Below are 9,758 nucleotides of genomic sequence, written 5' to 3' on the forward strand. Positions count from 1 at the left end.
CTCAGGGCTGTTTCCAGAAGCAAATGGTAGCACGGATGAGAATGCCCCTAGCAGACGGTAAAATACGCTCTGAAGACAGGTGTTACTTGTAGTGTTTAGTCTTCTGTGAGCACATTTGTAGAGTTTTCAGTAAGCAATGCAACACTCACCTGGGCATTTTGGCTTTTTAAAAAGCCCTTGCTTTATTCCCAGGATGACTCGAAGCCAAACGCTTGTGTTGCTAGTCTTAGGATTGATAGGAAGCATGGCCCCTAAAGGATTTTGGATCCACTGGCGGGATTTCTGTCTGAAGGCACTATTGTCCTAAGGGTATACTGAGCAAAACAAAATTCCTTCCCTCCTGGAAGATACATTCGAGTGCAGGAGGCAGACAGCAAACAAAAGTTAATGTATAATACATCGGCTGGTGACAAGTGCTGTGGAGAAGAAGAAAGGGAGGGGAGGTTAGGGAATGCTGGGGGTCATTGGGTTACTATTTCTACAGAGTGGTCAGGAAGACCTTACTGAAAAGGAGGCATCTGAGCAGCGACTCAAAGGAAGGGAAGGAAGGGAGGGAGCATTCTGGCAACGACCTGAGGTGTGAGTGTTTGGTGTATTCGAGGACTAGCCGAAGATGAAGCTGGCATGTATCAGAGCCAGGTGGGGTAGGGTCTTGGAGGCCATGATAAAGGCTTTTATCCTGAAAGACATGGGGAGCCTCAGGAATACCACCTTCCCACTTTCACTCTGTGGTTCTCCACCCCAGCCATTAGTTGTGTCCTTCATAGCACTTACAAATTTTGTCATTTTACTAGTTTATTTACTTAGTTCCCCCCCCCCCGTTTCCCTCATTACACTAACTCCATTTATGAATTTAATTCGACAAATGTTTATTGAGCACCTACCATGCATCAGGCAATGTTCTGCATACGGGAGATATAGTCAGTGCTTTGACTTTTTCCCAGAATGAGGTGGTGAATCAGTTTGCTTTTACTGCCTAGCAAACCACGAAAAAAAATTCAATGGCTTAAAACAACCATTTATTTAGCTCATGAGTCTGTGGGTCATCTGGAAGATTCTGGGAAAGGCTGGGCAAGGCTGGGCTCTTGTCTGTGTCTTCAGCCAGCCGGTAGGTTGGCTGATAATTCGAGGGCCTTGCCTAGGTCAGCTCTGCTGCACGTGCTGCCGCACCCCACCCCACCCCCCGCGCCCCGCTTCCTCAACAGGCTTGTTTATCTAGCAGCTGCAGGATTCCAAGCGTAAGCACAGAAGGGTTCAAAACCTCCCGAGGCCTGGGCTCACAGTTGGTACATTCTTCTGGACAAAGAAAATCCCAAGGCTGGCCTAGACTCAGGCGGTTGAGAAATAGACTTCACCTCTCGATAAGAGATTTAAGGACCTGTGGCCATTTCTGCAAATCCCCCCCAGGTGAGGAGCCATTGAAGGTTTTAGAGCAGAGGAGTGATGAGCTCTAACTTGGGTTTTAGTGAGATCTTTCCGGATGCAGTTGAGATTTTACTATAGAGGAATACAGTGGAAGTAGGGAGACTAGTCAGGATTACGACATTGGGTTATTATTATTATTGTAATAAACCAAGTAAAAGATGTTGGTGGCGTGGACCAGTAAGGTAGTGATGAAGGTGGTAAGAAGTGAGCGATGTAAAAACCGATGACCGCGTCTCTCTTGTTGACGATCACATGCCCAGGGCCTAGTAGGTGCCTAATAAATAGTTGTCAAGTGAATAAATGTATGAATGAATTCCCACAGGACTTTGCTCAGACTTAGGGCACTTATCATGACCTGCATTATCCTAGACCTTTTCTCACCCTTAGTGTATGGAAAGCTCTGTAAGGATAAAAATTGTCATATTTATGTTTTATTCAATTTAATTTAACATTTATTAATGCTTATTATGTAGCAGAAATCATACGTAGGAATAAGACAGAGCCCCTCATAGAAAGAAGGGGAAGTAGTCAAATAACCAAGGTTATTATCAGTGTTATAACGTTCAGATGAAGTTCTTTGCTCTTTGAGCATTCTATCGTTCAGTGGTAAATACTTGTTGAAGGAATGATTGCGTGAGTCTGTGGTTCCAAATCAATATTTGGGTTTAATATTTCACAGAGACTAAAGAAGATAAAAGTGAAAAACTATCTCTTACACAGAAAGATGGTCTCTTTCATTAGTACTGATTATGAATTATTTTTATATAATTAAGGTTAAAGAATAGACACTTGTGTATCCACCATTAAACTTAAGAAATAACTTATGAATGGAGCTGAAGACCTCTGTACTGTCCACCCCTTCCTAACCTCACTCCCTCCCCACCCCAAGGGTGACCATTTTTCAGAATATGGTCTTAATATCCCCACATTTCTCTACAGTTGAACCGTATCTATACATATACCTGAAGTAATACATGGTGTTGCCATGCATGATTTTAAGCTTTTTACATTTTCAATATTTTTACATTAATTTTTATTTTTTATCTGTGTCTGAAAGGTCGTAGCAAGGCTTGGGATACTGGCATCCTCCTGAGGTGATTCTGGAGAACTCCACGAAGCCACCAAGTAACGGTTGTACTATAGCTCAGTAGACATCAGCCCAAAGCCTCAGGATAATGCTAAGGTAACATTTACCAGACACTTAAATCCCTTATGCTGATCAGGAACACCTGTCAGGATGGTTGTTGGCTCCTGCGTGGCCCTGGTACAATTGAGAAAACAGTGCCACCTCTTGGTAGGCAATCTCAGGCCAAAGGACACGGACTGGTGAGGCCCTATTTGACTTCTAAAGCTGGGGCTCTTCAACAGTGAACAGTTTGTACAATTGTGCCCAGCATCCTTGCTAAAGATCACTTACTATGTGCCAGACACATAAATTGATTCATTCAATTCTCACAACAGTCCTAGGAGGTAATATTCCCCCCATTTCGTGGATGTGAAATCCTGAGGCACAGAGAAGTTAAGTAAATTTTTTAAGGTCACACATGGCAGCTGACTTCCCCAGAACAATCAATCGGAGAGAGAGAGAAAGAGAGAGGAGAATGTGGAAGTGCCTTTTATAACCTAATCTCCCAACGCTTCTGCTTTATTATGTTCGGTAGAAGTGAGACTCTAAGTCCAGCCCACACAGGAGGGAAGGCAAAGGAGGCTCCATCTCTTGAAGGGAGGAATATCCAAGAACTTGTCTGGACATTTCTTAAAACCACCACACTTTCCAAATGGATTTCTGAGGGGACGTTTAGCTGGATGCAAGCAATCTGCTGTGAGACCAGGAGGGAGTCAAGGGGCAGCATTTTGCTCCTAGCTCTGCATCCAATCACTTTGTGACCTTAGGAAGATCCCTTTCCCTCTCCCCAGGTGTAAACTTGGTGGAAGGGAATGCAAGAGAGGAAGAAATGCTGGAGTCTACTTTGTGAGTCTAAGTTTGGCAAAGGGAAAAAGTCCCAACTCATTAGCTCATGACTGTCTTTTCTCGGGTTGAGAGCAGCAGACTCTGCGGCCAGATTGGTCTGCGAGCCCAGCTCTTCACTTATTAGCTGGTGACCTTGAGGCTAAGTTACTTAACCTGTCTGCATGGGCCCCCTTATATGCAGATTTGGGAGGGATTCAGTATAGCACTGTAAATGTATTTTCTCTTCCTTACAATCTTTTAAATATTTTCTTTTCTCTAGCTTACTTTTTTGGAAGAATACAGAGTGTATAATATATGTCACATACAAAAATGGGTGTTAAGAGATTGTTTTTTGGTAAGGCTGCTGGTCAACCACAGGCTTATTAGTAGTTAAGTTTTGGGGGAGTCAGAAGTTATATGTGGATTTTCAACTGGACAGGGGGTCAGCACCCCTAACCCCAAAGTTATTCAAGGGTTGACTCAACTCAGTCCAATGCCTGCTGAAACTCAGCTCATTTCCAAGACTTTGGGATCTAATTGACCTGTGTCTTACAAGAGCAAGAATGCTGTGTCCAAGTCATGAAGGAAAGGGGCTGAACCAACAGGGGAACCAAGCAGAGCAGAAACTTCCTGAGTGTCCATGGTGTGCCTCCCCCTTGTGGGGTGGGGGGCTGCCTATAGAGCTAGGTACTTTTCCTTCAGGAGAGTCATTTCAGAAGTCAAGCTTCCCTCCCTGGAAGGAGATACAAAATCTCCCAAGGCCAAAAAGAAGGAAGGAAATACTCGCTTGGGACCTACCCTCAGCTAATCCGATCTAATTGGTCTGAGCAAGGGTATTTTTAAAAAGCTCCCCAAGGTGGTTCTAACAAGCAGTCTTTTGAGTAGGGGAAATCTCCAAGCACATTTCTCCAGGAGGGGGCAGTTTGTGGCCTCCCAGTCCAGGTAGGCTTCCTGGCCCAGGAGGAAGAGACGCCACCGACCCGTCTGGCCTCTCTGTTCACTCTCTCAGCTGCCTGGGGCACACACACACCAACCAGATTCCAGCGCCCTGAAGTTAACTGGCTCCGAATCTGTTCTCATCCTCTGCTTTGAGCTGGTACTTGACCCGTTTAAGTTCACCCCAGAGTCTAGGCCACTAAAGCATGCCACGCAAGACTGGGGGCCCTGAGGGGCACTGAGGGTCAGGAAGTGTTGGCGGCCCTCCCCTCTCCTGCCAGGTGCTCAGTGTTGTCAGCCACGGGGCCACCAGCTGCATTTCAGTCCCTGTACCTTTTCCACTGAGAGGCAGTTCGCTTGTGAACTCAACTTCAGTCCAATGCATTCATTCCCGAAGAGCCCACTCTCTAGTTAGGAAAGACTAGACTTTTCCCAAGGGCCCCACACTGAGGTGGTTGGCAGCTGGGGGAGAAGTGGGCGGCCTTTCCCTCAGCTGCGGCCCACACCCCTCAGGCTCCACCCCAGCCCCGCACGCCCGAGGTCATAATTCCCAGCTCCCAGTCTAGAACATGAATTCATGAATACTAACCCCACTCTTCCCGCCCCCAGTTCCATCTGAGTGCCATTTTGAGGGCCAGCTGGTGGATGTGCTACCTTTGACATCTGAAGGGTCAACTGCTGCTTTTATTTATTTAACTTAAATAATAAAAATCCCCTAGCTGTCTTAATTTTTTTTTTTTCACTATACGGTACCTCTTCAATGCTTACAAGGGGGCTAAAGGGGATTTTTCTTGAAGTTTCCCAAACATGTAGAGAAAACATTTACCTGAGGGCAGAGCTCTCCAGCAAAGGGCCCAGAGGGGGTGGCCAGGTGAAGGCAGGGAAATTCCCCGAGGGCATAGCCTGTAGTCCAAACCTCTCTGGCTTCAAGCCCAGATGAGAACCTGTAGAAGCTTCTTAGAAGGGCGTGGCAGCCCTGCTCCCAGTGGGCCCCCAAGGGTTAAAGCAGGGTTTCTCCACTGAGGCACTTTGACGTTTTAGGTAGATGACTCCTTGATGTGGGGGCTGTCCTGAGTATTGTAGGATGTTGAGGAACATCTCTGGTCTCTACCCACTAGATGCCAGTCACCCCCTCCCCACACTCGTGAAACTCAAAAATGTTTCCAAACCTGGCCCAATGCCCTCTGGGGAGGGGGCCAACATGGCCCCAGGTGAGAACCACTGAGTTAAAGAACAAGCGCCCAATAGCAACATTTTCCTTGTCCATCTGGACCTGGTAGCTTCCTCACAGATCCCCTCAAAGCCTCTGTGTGTGGTTTGCTGGCAGCTCCCAGAGTGGGCATCAGCATGGCTGCTTCTGGCACATTCCCTTCTTCCTTGCTTCCTTCAGAGGGGAGGGAGCAAGGCCTCTCAGAGGTCGAGAAGGGCCACTCCACTTTTTAGTTTTCCGCCGGATTAAAAACCAAGATCTGTGAAAACGAGGTAACAAAAATTAGGGTATATTTTAAAAACAATGTATTTGTGCTAGAACTAGGTAATCATGAGATTTATACAAGTATCAATTCATGACTCATGGGAGGTGGTACTGTCAGACAGGGAGAAGGAATCCCCCCTTCTCTCAGGCCTGGTTGAGAGTCTCTGACGGGATATATGACCTCATCTGGAGATAAGGTGCACTGGGAATGTGAGGCCTGAACCAAATCACTTTGGGGCACCTCTCCCTCACCCCCTCACCCACCCAACCCTGAGAGGGTATGAAGGGAGCTGTGACCAGGGCAGAAGGTCAGAGAAAAGGAAATGGCTTATCAGCTTGAGGTTTGAATATGAAATCGAATGTTCTGGCTCTGCCACTTAGTAACGTGATCTTGGGCAGAGCACTTAAAAACTCTGTGCCTCAGTTTATGTCACGGGGATGACGGGGCCCACATCACGGCATGGGACATACTTCAAGTGTTCAGTACTTGTGCCTCGTAAGCATCAGGGCCCATCCCAGTCCCGTGTCTCGTCCAAAAGAACACTGGGAAGAGGGAATCACATCACGTACCAACATTCTAAAAATCCTCTTTACACATTTTTTCCCAAAGTCACCCTCCTTGTGGTTGCTGTGCCAGTCTAGCCTTTCTCTGTTCCTGCTTCCTGGGCCTCACAGCCCCATCTGCGACCTTCACCCCTCTCCTGCCGGACAGCCCTCGTCTCTACCTCCCAACCAGGTGTTCTCTGCTCCTCAGCTGGGCATCTCCAGGCCAGGTTAGAATTGCTTACCTTGTGTTTCCATTGGGTGCCTCTCTACCCTCTCCAGCAAAGTTTCCGTAGCTACAGGGCCGGAACTAAGAGGCCTCCTCCAAAGGCAACTCGTTAGCTACTCACCTACTGGCGGACATTTGAGCTGTCCTCCGGTTTTGACGATTATCAATAAAGTGGCTATGCATATTCACATATAAGTCTTTTTGGGGACATATGCTTTCATTTCTCTTGCGTGAATACCTAGAAGAAAATACCAGCAACCTTGCCATAGTCATTTATGAGTTTGAGTAGCTTTTATGTGGATTCCTCAGGATTTTCTCAGATGCTTACATTGTCTGTGAGTGAAGATGGTTTTACTCTTTCCCTTCCAACACCTTTGACTTTTCTCCTTGTTTTATTGCATTTGTCTTTTGTACAGTGCAATGTGGAATAAAGGGGTTGAGAGTAAACATCCTCACCTTCTGATCTTAAGAGATAAGCACTCAGTCTTCTATCACTAAGTCTAATGTGAGCTACAGGTTTATTTTTATAGGTTCTGTTTTATCAGGTTGAGGAAATTCCCTTCTATTTCTAGATTGCTGATAGCCTTCATCTTGAATGTATGTTGAATTTTGTCAAATGCCTTTTCTGAATCTATTGATACAGTTTCATGGTTTCCCTGCTTTATTCCATTATTGAGATGAACCACATCAATCGATTCTCTCTCTCTCATTTTACATTTATTTATTTATTTGAGAGAGAAAGAGCACATGCATGAGCAAAGGGAGGGCCAGAGGGAGAGGGAGAGAAATCTCCAAGCAGACTCCCTGCTGAGCTCTGAGCCCCATGAGGGGCTCCACCTCATGACCTCGAGATCATGACCTGAGCTGAAATCAAGAGTTGGATGCTTAACTGACTGAGCCACCCAGGGGCCCCACTTCAATTGCTTCTTGAATGTTAAACCAACCTTGCATTCCTAGGATACACTCTACTTGCTCATATTCCTTAGTGTATTTTTAAATTGAGATATAATTCACCTACCATGAAATTTACCCTTTTAAAATGCACAATCCAGTGGTTTTTAGTATATTCACAGAGCTGTGCAACTACCATCTAATTTCAGAACGTTTTTATGGCCCCCAAAAGAAACTCTGTACCTGTCACCAGTTACTATCTATTCCCTTCTCCCTCAAGCCCCTGAACATTTCATATACAGGAATTGTACAACATGTGGCCTTTTGTGACTGGCTTCTTTCACTTGACATAATGTTTTCTATGTTGTAGCATGTGTCAGAACTTCATTCCTTTCAATGGCCCAAAAATAATCAATTGTATAGACATACCATATTTTGTTTGTCCATTTACCAATTGATGGACATATGGGTGGTTCCTTCATTTTGGCAATTATGAATAATGCTGCTACAAACATCTGTGTACAAGTTTTTGCATGGACATATATTTTCAATTCTCTTGGGCGTACAGGTAGGAAAGGCATTACTGGGTCATGTGTCACTCTAGGTTTAGCTTTTGAGAAACTACCAGACGGGTTTCCACAGCAGCTGCCCCATTTTACAGTCACTAGCCATCTATGAAGATTTCCAGTTCTCCACATCTTCATCAACATTTGTTAACCATCTTTTTGATTACAATTATCCTACTGGGTGTGAAGTGGCATCTCATTGTGGTTTTGACTTGCATTTGCTGATAACTAATGATGTTGAACATCTTTTCATATGCTTATTGGCCATTTATACATCTTCTTTGAAGAAATATCTATTCTAATCCTTTGCTCATTTAAAAAATGGCCTTTTTTATTGTTGAGTTGTGAGAGTTCTTTGTATATTCTGGATACTAAATCTTTATTAGATATACTATTTACAAATATTTTCTGTGGGTTGCCTTTTACTTTCTTTTTTCATTTTTAAAGATTTATTTATTTATTTATTTGAGAGAGAGTGGGAGGAGGGACAGAGCAAGAGGGAAAGAGAGAATCTCAAGCAGACTCCCCACTGAGTGAGGAGTCTGATGTGGGGCTCCTTCTCATGACCCTGAGATCATGACCTGAGCTGACATCAAGAGTTTGACACTCAACCGACTGAGCCACCCAGGCATCCCTACTTTCTTTTTTTTTAATTAAGATTTTATTTATTTATTTGAGAGAGAGAGAGTGAGAAAGCACAAGTGGGGAGTGGGGAGAGAAGGAGACGCAGACTCCCCACTGAGCAGGGGGCCCCACACGGGGCTCAATCCCAAGACCTCAGGATCAAGACCTGATCCGAAGGCAGACGCTTAACCAACTGAGCCACCCAGGTGCACCGACCTACTTTCCTTTTTTTTTTTTTTTTAAATTATACTATAGTGTGTTATAAATTTTGGGTATAGAGGATTTTACCTGATTGATATACTGTATCTACACTGGCTTTTTAGTGAGGTTCTGGGGATTGTTGAACACAGTGTAATCATTTTATGATAGTTGGGACAAGACTTTGAAATAATCTGGAGTGAGTGATTTTAATCACAAATCTGTAGGAAGATGAATTGAACTCTTCTTCAAATTTTAATTATAACTACTGTTATACTCTTGCTGAAATTAGTTAAACCTGAGTTTGATGACTTACTTTTTTTGTTGAAATAATGTCTTTCACTTTCTTGATAGTATTCTTTTAAACACAAACATTTTTAATTATAATGAAGTCCACATTATGTATTTTTTTTCCCTTTGGTTGCTTGTGCTTTTGGTGTCATATCTAAGAAACTATTGCTAAACCCAAAGTCACAAAGATTTACACCAACATTTTCTTCTCGGAGTTTTGTAGTCTTAAATCTTATATTTAGGTTTTTGATCCATTTTGAATTAATTTTGGTATGGTATGTGATAGGGATCCAAACATTCTTTTGCATGTGAATATCCAATTGTTCCAGCACCATTTTTTGAAAAGACTATTCTTTCTTCATTGAATGGTTTTGGCACCTTTGTCAAAAATCAGTTAATATAAGTATAAGGGTTTGTTTCTGGACTCTAAAATCTCTTCTACTGATTTATATGTCTATATTTATGCCAGTGCCATCCTGTCTTTTATGAAGTTTTGAAACTGAGAAATGTGAGTCTCCAACTTTATTCTTTTTTTCAAGATTTTTTAAGGATATTCTGGAACCCTTGTAATACCATATACATTTTAGGACTAGCTTGTCAATTTCTGCAAAAAGTGCAACTGGGAAATGA

Source organism: Zalophus californianus, chromosome 6 (assembly GCF_009762305.2).
Source record: "Zalophus californianus isolate mZalCal1 chromosome 6, mZalCal1.pri.v2, whole genome shotgun sequence".
In the NCBI taxonomy this organism is placed as follows: Eukaryota; Metazoa; Chordata; class Mammalia; order Carnivora; family Otariidae; genus Zalophus; species Zalophus californianus.